General features: G+C 43.8%; 1 long non-coding RNA gene across 2 annotated transcripts in view; it reads right to left on the bottom strand.

Annotated features, from left to right (window-relative positions):
- The window catches only part of LOC147121871 (uncharacterized), a 91,149-nt gene that overhangs the window by 5,788 nt on the left and 71,933 nt on the right, over positions 1-13,428 (bottom strand). The window contains exons 3-4 of one of the 2 annotated variants that reach the window (XR_015077639.1): positions 5,581-5,677; positions 3,059-3,170 (exon numbers count right to left, since the gene is read on the bottom strand). This is a non-coding gene — a long non-coding RNA (uncharacterized LOC147121871). The remainder of the gene's footprint in view (positions 1-3,058; positions 3,171-5,580; positions 5,678-13,428) is intronic. The other variant, XR_015077638.1, reaches the window with a different exon arrangement.

Below are 13,428 nucleotides of genomic sequence, written 5' to 3'. Positions count from 1 at the left end.
CTGCTTTCTCCCCATATGCCTTGATCATTTTAGCCTTAAGAAATATATCCAACTCCTTCTTGAATATATTTAATGAATTGGCCTCTACTGCCTTCTGTGGTAGAGAATTCCACAGGTTCACCACTCTCTGGGTGAAGAAATTCCTCCTCATTTCAGTCCTAAATGGCTTACCCCTTATCCTTAGACTGTGACCCCTGGTTCTGGACTCCCTGGCCATCGGGAACATCCTTCCTGCATCTAGTCTGTCCAGTCCGGTCAGACTTTTATAAGTTTCAATGAGATCCCCTCTCATTCTTCTAAACTCCAATGAGTATAAGCCCAATCGACCCAATCTCTCCTCATACGTCATTCCTGCCATCCCAGGTATCAGCTTGGTGAATCTTCGCTGCACTCCTTCCATGGCAAGAACATCCTTCCTCCGATAAGGCCACCAAAACTGCACACAATACTCAAGGTGTGGTCTCACCAAGGCCCTGTACAACTGCAGCAAGACATCCTTGTTCCTATACTCAAACCCTCTCGCTACGAAGGCCAACATACCATTTGCCTTCTTAACCGCCTGCTGCACCTACATGCTTACCTTCAGCGACTGGTGCACAAGGACACCCAGGTCTCGTTGCACTTCCCCTTCTCTCAATCTATTGCCATTCAGATAATAATCTGCCTTCCTGTTTTTGACACCAAAGTGGATAACCTCACATTTATCCACGTTCTATTGCATCTGCCATGCTTCTGCCCAATCACCCAACCTGTCCAAATCATCCTGGAGTTTCTCGGCATCCTCCTCACAGCACACACGCCCACCCAGCTTTGTGTCGTCTGCAAACTTGGAGATATTACATCTAGTTCCCTTGTCCAGATCATTAATATATATTGTGAATAGTTGGGGTCCAAGCACCAATCCCTGCGGTACCCCACTAGTCACTGCCTGCCACTCAGAAAAAGACCCGTTTATTCCAACTCTTTGCTTTCTGTCTGCCAACCAGTTCTCTATCCAAGTCAATACCTTGCCCCCAATCCCATGTGCCTTAACTTTACACGCTAATCTCTTATGCGGGACCTTATTGAAAGCCTTTTGAAAGACCAAATACACCACATCCACTGGTTCTCCCTTATCTATTTTACCAGTTACATCCTCAAAAAATTCCAGTAGATTAGTCAAGCACGATTTACCTTTTGTAAATCCATGTTGACTTTGTCCGATCCTGTCACTGTTTTCCAAGTGCTCTGCCATTACATCTTTTATAATGGACTAGCATTTTCCCCACTACCGATGTCAGGCTTACCGGTCTGTAATTCCCTGTTTTCTCTCTACCACCTTTTTAGAATAGTGGGGTAACATTAACTACCCTCCAATCCATGGGTACTGTTCCAGATTCTATCAAATGTTGGAAGATGATCAGCAATGCATCTACTATTTCTAGGGCCACTTCCTTAAGTCTCGTTATCTATTATTCAATAGAAGAGGAAAAGACAAACAAAGAACTTAAAGTCCACTACGCTTTAATGTCAGAACTAAGGAAATTTGAAAAATCCATTATCTGGGCTGAATAAGTGAGCACTTGTAGAAATATCAGCTGATTAGGGAAAGCCAGCATGCTTTTGTGGAGGGTAGGTAATGTTTAACTAAACTAACAAAAGTTTTTGACGGTCATTGCAGCGAATCAAAGCATAGATGTACAGTAGGCATTTGATAAGGTTCTACACAAGACTGCTTGCTAAAATGTAGGCACATGGAACTGGAGGCAACGTCATGGTATGGATAGGAAATTGGTTGAAAATAGGAGGGAGAGAGCTGGGATAAAAGAAGCATTCTCAGATTGACAGTGACAAGTGATGTCTCGGCACCCCCCTCCCCCTAGGATTGCGGCTGAGGCTGAACTGCAGGGCATATTAGAGAGGAGTATACCCAAGTTTGCAGAGGATGCTATACCTGAGGCATACTAAATCATAAAGAAAAGAGCAGGAAAATTGCAACAGAACATAGATTGGTCAAATTAATGTTAGATCCAGTTTAATGTTAGAAGGGGTGTGATAGTACACTTTGGATACAAAATTTACTGATGGGGATACAGTCTAAATGGGGAAGCATGTGTAAGAGTCAGATGAACAGATGGATCCAGGGGACAAGATACAAAAGTCATTAAAAACTAACTCAGGATGCAAGAAGTGCTAAACCGGTAGTGGGGTTCGTCATCGGCACTATAGAATATAAAAGCAAGCAAGTATTACTGCAACTATAGAGAGTGCTGGTCAGACCTCATTTGGGCTGGGACCAGCATGGGTTGGGGGTGTGTGGGTGGAGGGGGGAGGGGGGTCTCCAGAAATCACCGGGGGGGGGGGGGGTGGTGGGGTCAGGTGAGGATTGGGGGTGGAGTGGGGCGAGAGGCCTCATGGGGTGACCTGATGGATGATCGGAGGCCTTGTGGGGGGGATCTCTGATCGTGGGAGGTAGGTTAGAAAGGGACACTGGATTCAGGAGGTAAGGGTAAAAGCACTTACCTCTTGGATCCAGCAATCCTTACCTTGCATTCTGACGGGTTTCACGAGGTGTGCAAGACCTGAACAGCTAAAGTTAAATATAAAATGGAGGTTAAAGATGAGGCTTCAGCCTCATTATAATATTTGAATAGATGACCCGCCTCCTGGCTGCCTCCCCCCCCCCAGCAGTCCCGCCTCACCTCTGTTAAAACTAGAAGTGGGCGGGTTGAAGTCGGGATTCAGATTTTTAACACTTTAACTGCCCCCACCCCACCCGTTTTTTTTAGGTTAAAACTCCCCCCATAGTGTGTTTGCCTTGTCATGTACTTCTGAAAACTTCACAAGAATTCTACAGGTGTTCCAGGACCAAACTGTAAAATGGATTTGCGGTAAAAATGGACGCAAGGCTTTGGCCCAAACCAATCTGTCCTGAGCACTTTGGATTGACACAACCTATGCCTCAGCAACAGAATGTGTCTGATACTCTGTACTGGTAAATTGTGTGGTTCTAGCTGGTTAAACTCCAGGAATACCCAAGCACGTATTCAGAGGCCTTTAATTCCCAGCTATTGCTAACCTGCAACTGAGTTCTCTAGCCTTCGATTATTGGGAAAACGTCAGGTTCTTAGTTGCTTGGTTCGGACACTCTTCAACATGGTGATGGATTTCTGCGTGGGTCAGACATATGACTGATGGAAACATAAAAAGAGGTGAAAGGTTATCAACTGTGGTATCGAGTCTTCAATAATAATTAGGTAAAAATACATAATTTAATAATTTCAGTATGGAAGAATTAAAAAAACAGGTAATTTACAAATAAATATTGATTGGTTGATTCTTGTGCTGTGGAAAAGCTGATGTTGATGATGAAAGACAATTATTATAATCAATAGCCTGATATAAAGGTATTAAAAGATATATTTGTAGGATGATATTGGGAATTTTTTAAACTATCTCAAGCGAACATATACGTTTCTAATATTGAAGCAAACCTGTGCTCCTATGTAGGTTGAGAGTTATAGCCAAGCACAACTAACTTAAAGTTAATGATTGCAGTTATTCTATTAGGCTTTTCCCATGTGGTTTACACAGGAAAAAAAATCAATTTTATGAGTCTCATAGACATGGTGATTAAAAACAAATTAGAAATGTAAATATAAATAATGGACTGCTATCATTCATGTAGAAAACAGCCACACAATGAACAGCTAACAATTCAGAAAGGGACTTCAATTTTCTCCCTTTTTAGGTAGATAAGTAGGAAAGTGCACGTGTTCTGCAAGGAAAAATAAAAATATCTTAACATTAGCTTCAAGCTGTTAAACCACCTGCTGTTGGGGAAATTGCAGTGGGGGCCATTACATTTTCTATCTACAGTGGGCCATTTGTACTGAAATAATCAACTGAAATTAGTTTCCTCTACTGAACAGAATAACTGATCTTTTTAGATACTTTTTATGTATTATGAACATAAACTTGAATATATATAATACATGACATTCAAAGTAGAAAAAATAACTTTGAAGTAGAAATTTATTAACAAGTTATACATTTATCTTGTTCTGCATTATCAGGATATACAAATGTACAGCACCAGAAAACAAAACATTGCAATCTATCTGTCCGATACCAGTGTCCATAAAATGTGATACCCCAGAAAGAATATTGCTGACTTAATCCTTTATTTTCAACAGCATAAGGGGATTAAAAAAAATGAATGGTGCTACCCCATCAAATTAATTAGTACACTTCTTGAAAATACTGTACAAAATTATAGAGTGAACTGTCAATCATTTATAGTGAGAAAATAGCATGAATTTAGTTTAAAGAATCAGACCAAAGATTAAATATAAATGACAATATTTCTTTATTTACATTATTATACTAGAATATGTTATGATTAAATCCTCACAAATTCAACTTTTCTCTTGCAAGTAAGGAATAATCTTAAAAGGGCTCAACTATATGACTTACCCAACTGCATTGTGTAAATTCACCAATCTAGTGCTCCCAGCAGGATGCTGTACTAAAACAAAGCATGGATCATAGGAAGGCTACAACTTGTAACACTGGTTTTCTGACCAGCACTCCCTTTGAGTGCAACTCCCAGCAGTACCTGTAAGTTATACATTAGTTTCATAAACCATAATTTCTGGCAGTAGCGCAACTCCCATAAAAATAGGACTTGGAGCTGGTCATTGCATTAAAATTCTGTGGCCAGTGGTGACTGGCTGAGGATGAATATTTCTGAGTTCTGTTAATTCATGTCTAAGAATCCTTGTGTGTCACAGACCATCAGTGCGTGGATTTAATGGAAGCCTTTGCAGTTTTTATGGGCCTTCAGATTAATTGAATGCAATAATACACATCCAAGATCTTGTAGAAATCAACAATTGCTTACTTTTGTTGCTGTTTTACTAGTTCTTGATTTGTATTACTGTGGAAACTCATGAGGCTGTGATCCTGCTGCAAAATGGCATTATTGAACTATTGAATTCAGGTGGATAACATTCCTTGGTTAATGTCTAAGAATATCCCCCTTTCCAGTGATTGAATTGAGCCAGTACTGAAAAACATCAGGATTACCATGACTTTCACATACACAGCAACTCTACCCACAGACCAACTTCAAGTAATTACTTCCCTGGAGAGCCTCATTATTCTTTAGCACTACTCCTTGTTATTGCTAGGTTTGATATTCTACCCTGTAGGCCTCCCCCTTGGTTATGATCTCCTGCTGAGTCCTCCAATTGTGTGTCTTACCCTTTCATTCCTTCCGAATAAAACGACGGCAGGCAAATGGCATGTTATTGTTTTCTTGATGGATATGGTAAAATATTTGATCAGCAACAATTTTGAGGCTTGCCACGTGCAGACTGCTTAAGTAATTCAGAATTCCAACTGTGTTTAATTGGATCAACCCACTAATTCATTGCCTCAATGGATCTTTTCCTGAGATTGTTGAAACTCGTTTAGTTGATGTTTTCTTGACAATATTGAAAACACCGTCAGCTGAGTTTCAAAACTGGAAACCTCATTCACACTAGACAACTGCTTCATATAGTGCACTGCACTCTTTCTTGGCAAAATTACCAGTACCTGGAAACTGGCTCCTCTTGAAAGAACCATTTAGCAAACTGTTTATTTGCTCCATCATCACTTCGGGATTATTCATCGATGAGAATTGTTGCTGTTCCTGGAATGGAGTTTAATAGAGAATTCAGAGTTAAATAGGGGGATTTTAACCTGGAGGGGCTCATGGGTTTGGGTGCGGGTGGGGGTTTAAAACCAGCAAAAATGCGAGTGCATTGGGAAACTGGCTCCAGCCCACCGACTTCCATGTTTAACTCGAGCGCGTTAGCCTTCTTGCGCTCAACCCCCTCGGGGAAGGTGGGCAGCCTATTAACATATGCTAATCGCTCAATATTGCAACTCCCTTTCAAAGTTAACGGCACATCCATGGTTTTCCCGGGCTTCTTGAAACTCGCCAGTAAAAGCAAGGCGAGAACACTGGCAATTGAGGGGGCTGAATCCAACCCATGGAAATACTGCAATAAATATTCCGTACTCACTGCTGCTTTCTTACCTGCTGGTGGGAAAGGGTTTGTTCCCAGTGCTTTTGCTGAGAGTTTATTTTCTGCACTTTCTAGTTTTTCTGAATCATAGCAAGATGGGTGGCACTTTGGCTGCCTTAGATTGGACCGTGGAAGAGGACCAATATGACTAGCAGCAGCAGCAGCCTGCTCTTGAGTCACCTGTAGCTGGGCAGCAGCAGAGAGACCAGCAGCTCACAGGAGGCACTACCCATGACACAGGCAAAGGCTGAGTTTCCTTGACATGTCCGAACAGCAGTGCTTCAGGAGGCTCAGGTTGTTGCATCAGGTGGTGGCAGACATCTGCAGCCTCCTAGAAGATGACTTGCTCCCTGCTAGACCTGGCGGCCACGTGTTACCAGTGGCTGTCAAAGTAACCACCACCCTCCACTTTTTAGCCTCTGGATCCTTCCAGTGCTCTGCCGGAGACATATCCACGATCTCCCAGTCGGCAGCCCGCAAGTGCATAAGACAGGTGACTGATGGCTTGTTTGCCAGGGTTGGTAATTATGTGAGCTTCACCTGTGATTACGCTATTCACGATGAGCGGACGCTTGGGTTTGTGTCATTGGCTGGCTTCCCACAGGTGCAGGGCGTCATCGACTACACACACATGGCAATCCGGTACGCCAGATCAACCAGGAGTATTCGTCAACTGCAAGGGCTTCCATTCCATCAATATGCAGCTGGTGTGCAACCACAAAGAGATATTTCTGCAGGTAGGCAAAAGTTCCTGGGGAGCTGCAATGATGCTTTCGTCCTGCGGCAGTCCAAGCTCACCGACCTCTTCGGACCTGCAAGCACAATTAATGAGCGGCTGCTAGGAGACAAGGGATACCCACTTCACGTGGCCACCAGGTCCATCAAGGAGCAAGTCATTTTCTAGGAGGCTGCAGATGTCTGCCACTGCCTGATGCAACAACCTGAGCCTCCTGAAGCACTGCTGTTCGGACATGTCAAGGAAACTCAGCCTCTGCTTGTACACCCTGTGCCGTGGGTAGTGCCTCCTGTGAGCTGCTGATGACACCTGTCAGAAACCCGTCCAATGAAGCGCAACAGCGCTACAATGAATGTCATGTGACCACAAGATGTGTGATCAAACAAGCCATCTGGAGGCACCCTTCAACATGCACCAGCCAGGGTCTCCAGAATGGTCGTGGTGTGCTGCACTCTGCACAAAATTGCAGAGTAGCGAGGTTTGGACCTGTAGGAGGAACAAAGTGCAGAGCTCAGATCCTCTTCGGATGATTCTGAGGAGGAGGAGGAGGAAAGTGATGAGAGCAGAGCAGCACCAGCTGCTCACATTGCTGCCTGGGATGCCAGCAATGCCCATATTAATGCAACATTCACTTAGTTTGCACTCATAGACCCATGTCCGAAGCACATACAACGGCCACTCTTCCCACCTCCTCCCAATGCCACATAATACAAAGCAGTCCTGCAAACAATCAGCCACCCTTTGCACATCCCCATTGGTCCCCATTAATTCATGTTGTCCCATTCATCATCAAGCAAGTTAAAAGGAGACTTGCCACCCAGCAACTAAGAATGGACAAGACAGGAAAGTGGTGCAAAATAATTAAATTTATGTGCTTTAACTATACAACAGTAACTTAACAACATTCCATTTTCTCATACATCCATGTGCAACTACAAAGCTTTCCTCTTCCTTTTCCTTCCACTCCTATGTGTGGCAACCCCTGTGGCTTCAGCAGAGGTAGAAGCAGGCTGCTCAGATCCCTGCTCTGACCACTGAGATGCTCCTGGCTGATGATCTCTGGGTTTTGGAGCTCGTGAGAGCCCTGCCAAAGACTGCTCCACCTGTACCTGTGCAGGGGCAGAGTCGGCCATCGGGAGACAAGGTAGCATGTCGGGTACTGGCTGGGGCTGGGGAGGGGGGACAATGGGTGAGAAGTGAAAGCTCATTGAGTGGAGTTCCCACTTCCATGTCCCCATTCACCATCATCCCTCTTATGGCCAAGCTGCATTTCATTGCTACCACTCTGCTGGAGAGCACTTTGGTGCAGATCAGGGTGGCGCTGTAAAGCCAAGGCTAAGGTATCTGCCATCCTATTTAAGGTGGCAGACATGTTGGTATCCAGAGTGCGCACTCCCGTGGTCAAGGTGTGCATGGCCTCATTTGATTGCGGCATTGCTGTTCCATGGTGTTGGCCACTCCATCCATGGAAGAACACATCATCACAATGCCCTGCAACATCAACTCACTCATGCTTGAGGCGGACTGCTCCATTCTCTCTGCAATTATGATCAGTGTGCTTGGAAGGCCTGTCAGTGCATCGCACATTTTCTGCTGCTGCTCAAAGATTCTCCTTTTCATCGACGGCCCCCGGGGTACAGCACCTGTGTCCAGCTGAGCAGAGCTCGGAGAGGGTTGCGCCCTCCGACACGAACTCTCCACTGCTGTCCCTGCCACTTCCGTCTGCTCTTGCTCACTTCCGAAGTGTGAGTCACCAGGTGAAAACCCAACTATCTGTCTCACTGGTCCCACTGAAGAGGAATCATCTCCTCAGAGGAATCGTCGTCCGCGACCTCCACCAACTTCTGCTGCACGCGTGAAAGTCCAGTCGAAGATAAAAGACATGAATTAGTACTAGCAGGGTAAGAATGTAGTAACTTATCATGAGTTAAACAGCCACTGACAGACGTGCTGAACTTTCTTCCTAGTTTCCCACACGATATCGGACCCCCACCAACCCCTGCTCCCAATGCGTCTGAGTTGATATTGGGGCCAATATTTCAGCTAATTCCAGTGTTAAGTTAATCAACTTTCCAAAATATTCACAGGTATAGATTTTCGTTGTACTAGTATTTATACCTGGCTTTCGGTGCTACCTAAATCACAGTGTGCAAATAGTGATAGCGTGATCATGCATTATTAATCTGGATAAATGTGTTGAAGGTTTCAAGGATTGTTAGTCAAGTATAAATGAGTTATTGGACTCATTTTAATTATTCCTAAAAAGTATCTTTTCTTTGCTTTATGGATACAGTATTTTTGACAACTAAAACTTTGCTACTTGAATCACTATGGTAAAGAATATTGTTGTGTAATTATTTAGCAAACAAGATATTGAATCAGGAGTGGGAATCTATCAGGTTTTCATGACCGATGATGCAACTACAGATTACAAATCAAATTTTGATTAACTTTTGAAATTAAAAGTAAATGGATTTAGATTATCCCATTCTAAGTTTTTTGTATTCTCTATTTTAGTCACCCTTCTGCCCAATTTCTTCACCTCCTTTCCTATCCCTCTTCCCTCTCTTTTTTCATTTCCTCTGTCCTTGTTTCTCTCGTTTTCTCTTTCCCATTTCCTCTTTCCTCGTTTCTCCCTTTCGCAAAAGCTCACTCACTGCCCCCATCAGTTCCTTTCAACTTTTTTCTTTTTTGTTCCTTTTATTCCCTCTCACCTTCTTTCATTCCCTTGTTCATTCAATCTCTACATCCATATTTCACCCCTCAGTCTGTCTTGATTCCCTCTTCCTTTTTTTCTTTCATTTCCTGTCTTTCATTCTCTCATTTCCACTTTCCCTCCCCATCTTTAATTTTCTTTCTTCCCCTTTCCTCATTCTCTCTTTCTCACACAGTCACCAGCAGCGAGTCGTTGTCTCATAAAGCCGAGTTGTGCTTTCACGCTAAGTAATGCCATCTGGCTTTTTTATGCTTCAAAGACCAGTATTGCTGAATATTTCCTGTTTAATCCTTTGTGAGGTTTCCCTCCCCTCTGGACATGGCGATACATTTAGGTTAAAACTAGATTAAGCAAAAATCATTTCACAAGTTTTAGTCCATAAATAAAACCATGGGCCATATGTTGTAATTACTGAGCATTAAAGTTCAATAACTGTACATTGGATACTATAAAAAGTCTTACTTATCAATCCTATCCCCAGAAAAGAATCACTTGAAAGAACCATTTAGAAAACTGTTTATTTGCTGCATCCTACAAGCGGAACATGCAACAATGCTGAAATCAGGAAATGACCACCTGTATTTGAAATCAAAATATTGCAACAACAGACTAAACTCTTAAATAGTGGGGTTGTTTTTAAATTCAAGATTAACAATCGTGGTGGAAGGGGCTGTCCCAGAATCATATGAAGTCTATTTCACAAATTTGTAGATTCATCACAAACTGATGAGCTTTATTTTTTGTATAAGTAATGCTTTAAGATTTAAAATCTCTGTTATGATTTTATGTTTTTATTTATTTATTTGTTTTTATTCTTTTACGGGAACAGGGTTTTGCTGGCAATGCCAGCATTCGTTGCCCATCCCTTGTTGCCCTTGAGCATGAAGTCTGCCTACAGGAGTGGTCATTGATGCTAAACACAAGCAGTATATCTAGCAGGTAAGCCGCCTTCTTGAACTGCTGCAGTCCATGTGGTGAAGGTACTCCCACAGTGCTGTTAGGTAGGGAGTTCTAAGATTTTGACCCAGCGACGATGAAGGATCGGCAATATACTTCTAAGTCAAGATGGTGTGTGACTTGGAGGTGGTGGTGTTCCCATGCGCCTGCTGCCCTTGTCCTTCTAGGTGGAAGTGGTCGCAGGTTTGGGAGGTGCTGCCGAAGAAGCCTTGGCGAGTTGCTGCAGTGCATCTTGTAGGTGGTACACACTGCAGCCACGGTACGCCGGTGGTAGAGGGAGTGAATGTTTAAGGTGGTGGATGGGGTGCCAATCAAGTGGGCTGCTTTGTCCTGGATGGTATCGAACTTCTTGAGTGTTATTAGAGCTGCACTCATCCAGGTAAGTGGAGAGTATTCCATCACACTCCTTACTTGTGCCTTGTAGATGGTGGAAAGACTTTGGGGAGTAAGGAGGTGAGACACTCACTGCAGAATACCTAGCCTCTGACCTGCTCTTGTTGCCACAGTATTTATGTGGCTGGTCCAGTTAAGTTTCTGGTTAATGGTGACCCCCCAGGATGTTGATAGTGGGGGATTCGGCGATAGTAATGCCATTGGATGTCAAGGGGAGGTGGTTAGACTCTCGCTTGTTGGAGATAGTCATTGCCTGGCACTTCTGTGACGCGAATGTTACCTGCTAGATATACTGCTTGTGTTTAGCATCAATGACCACTCCTGTAGGCAGACTTCATGCTCTCTATGAACCCAGGATGTCCTTAGCAGCCCAATATCAAGCTAAATGTAGAAGGAGCCCAGGTTCAAACAGAGAACCCGTGCCACTGGACTGCAGCTACCTGAAAGATATCAAGTGTTGGCATTTCTGTTTGCTTTCAGTAGGTAGAAGAATATACACTCCATCAGACCAAGTGTCAGGCTGTAAATAAATAGACATGTTTGTTTAATATTAAATAGGTAAATGAACAATACTCAGTATGAACAATATAGCCTGAAAATTGTTCGATCCGGAGAGTGCAGTTCTGGGATAATTATAGCAGGGAGGACATAACTTGGGGCAAAACCCAGATCCACCAGGTATTTCCCCATTGAGAACTTGGAAGGAAATTGAGCTGTGGGGATGTGGGAAATCTTATGCTTGTGCCACATACGCAACTCCTGCATTTTGAGGCCATGACTCACAGCATTACTGGGCTCTTCTGGAGATTCCACCAGAAGCATCCCAACAGATCTAGCTGGGCTTAGGTATGCTGAGAACAAGTGTAGGTCCTAATCTAGGCCTAGTGAAATACCCAAGAGTGAGTAGTCCAATGCCAACTGATCCCAAAGGGATTGATTACCCCCGGGGAGAAATATTTTTTTTAAAAAATTGTTACAGCCTTTTACTTCAGCCCAATCTGGGGCCCTGGCTCCCCTTCTGAGTGGCAGGGTGTCATAGAAACATAGAAGATAGGAGCAGGAGTAGGCCATTCGGCCCCTCGAGCCTGCTCCGCCATTCAATGAGATCATGGCTGATCATCGAAATTCAGTATCCTGTCCCTGCCTTCTCCCCATATCCCTTGATCCCTTTAGCCTTAAGAAATATATCCAACTCCTTCTTGAATATATTTAATGAATTGGCCTCCACTGCCTTCTGTGGTAGAGAATTCCACAGGTTCACCACTCTCTGGGGGAAGAAATTCCTCCTCATCCCTGTCCTAAATGGCTTACCCCTTATCCTTAGACTGTGACCCCTGGTTCTGGACTTCCCGGCCATCGGGAACATCCTTCCTGCATCTAGTCTGTCCAGCCCTGTTAGAATTTTATAAGTTTCAATGCAATCCCCTCTCATTCTTCTCAACTCCAGCGAGTATAAGCCCAATCGACCCAACCTCTCCTCATTCCTGCCATCCCAGGTATCAGTCTGGTGAATCTTCGCTGCATGGCAAGAACATCCTTCCTCAGATAAGGCGACCAAAACTGCACACAATACTCAAGGTGTGGTCTCAGCAAGGCCCTGTACAACTGCAGCAAGACATCCTTCTTCTTGTACTCGAACCGTCTCGCTACGAAGGCCAACATACCATTTGCCTTCTTAACCGCCTGCTGCACCTGCATGCTTACCTTCAGCGACTGGTGCACAAGGACACCCAGGTCTCGTTGCACTTCCCCTTCTCCCAATCTATTGCCGTTCAGATAATAATCTGCCTTCCTGTTTTTGCCACCAAAGTGGATAACCTCACATTTATCCACATTATACTGCATCTGCCATGCTTCTGCCCAATTACCCAACCTGTCCAAATCATACTGGAGTTTTTCTGCATCCTCCTCACAGCACACACGCCCACCCAGCTTTGTGTCATCTGCAAACTTGAAGATATTACATCTAGTTCCCTCGTCTAGATCATTTATATATATTGTGAATAGCTGGGGTCCTAGGACCAATCCCTGCGGTACCCCACAAGTCACTGCCTGCCACTCGGAAAAAGAGCCGTTTATTCCAACTCTTTGCATCCTGTCTGCCAACCAGTTCTACATCCAAGTCAGTACCTTGTCCCCAATCTCATGTGCCTTAACTTTACATGCTAATCCCTTATGCGGGACCTTATCGAAAGCCTTCTGAAAGTCCAAATACACCACATCCACTGGTTCTCCCTGATCTGTTCTACCAGTTACATCCACAAAAAAATTCCAGTAGATTAGTCAAGCACGATTTACCTTTTGTAAATCCATGTTGACTTTGTCCGATCCTGTCACTGTTTCCAAAGTGCTCTGCTATTACATCTTTTATAATGGACTCTAGCATTTTCCCCACTACTAATGTCAGGCTTACCAGTCTATTATTCCCCATTTTCTTTCTACCACCTTTTTAGAATAGTGGGGTAACATTAGCTACCCTCCGAATTTTGGAAGATGACCAGCAATGCATCTACTATTTCCAGGGCCACTTCCTTAAGTACCCTAGGATGTAGATTATCAGGCCCTGGGGA

This window comes from Somniosus microcephalus, chromosome 3, assembly GCF_052327205.1.
Source record: "Somniosus microcephalus isolate GS21.2 chromosome 3, FLI_Smic_1.0, whole genome shotgun sequence".
Lineage (NCBI taxonomy): Eukaryota > Metazoa > Chordata > Chondrichthyes > Squaliformes > Somniosidae > Somniosus > Somniosus microcephalus.
This window is presented reverse-complemented; position numbering and strand designations above follow the sequence as displayed.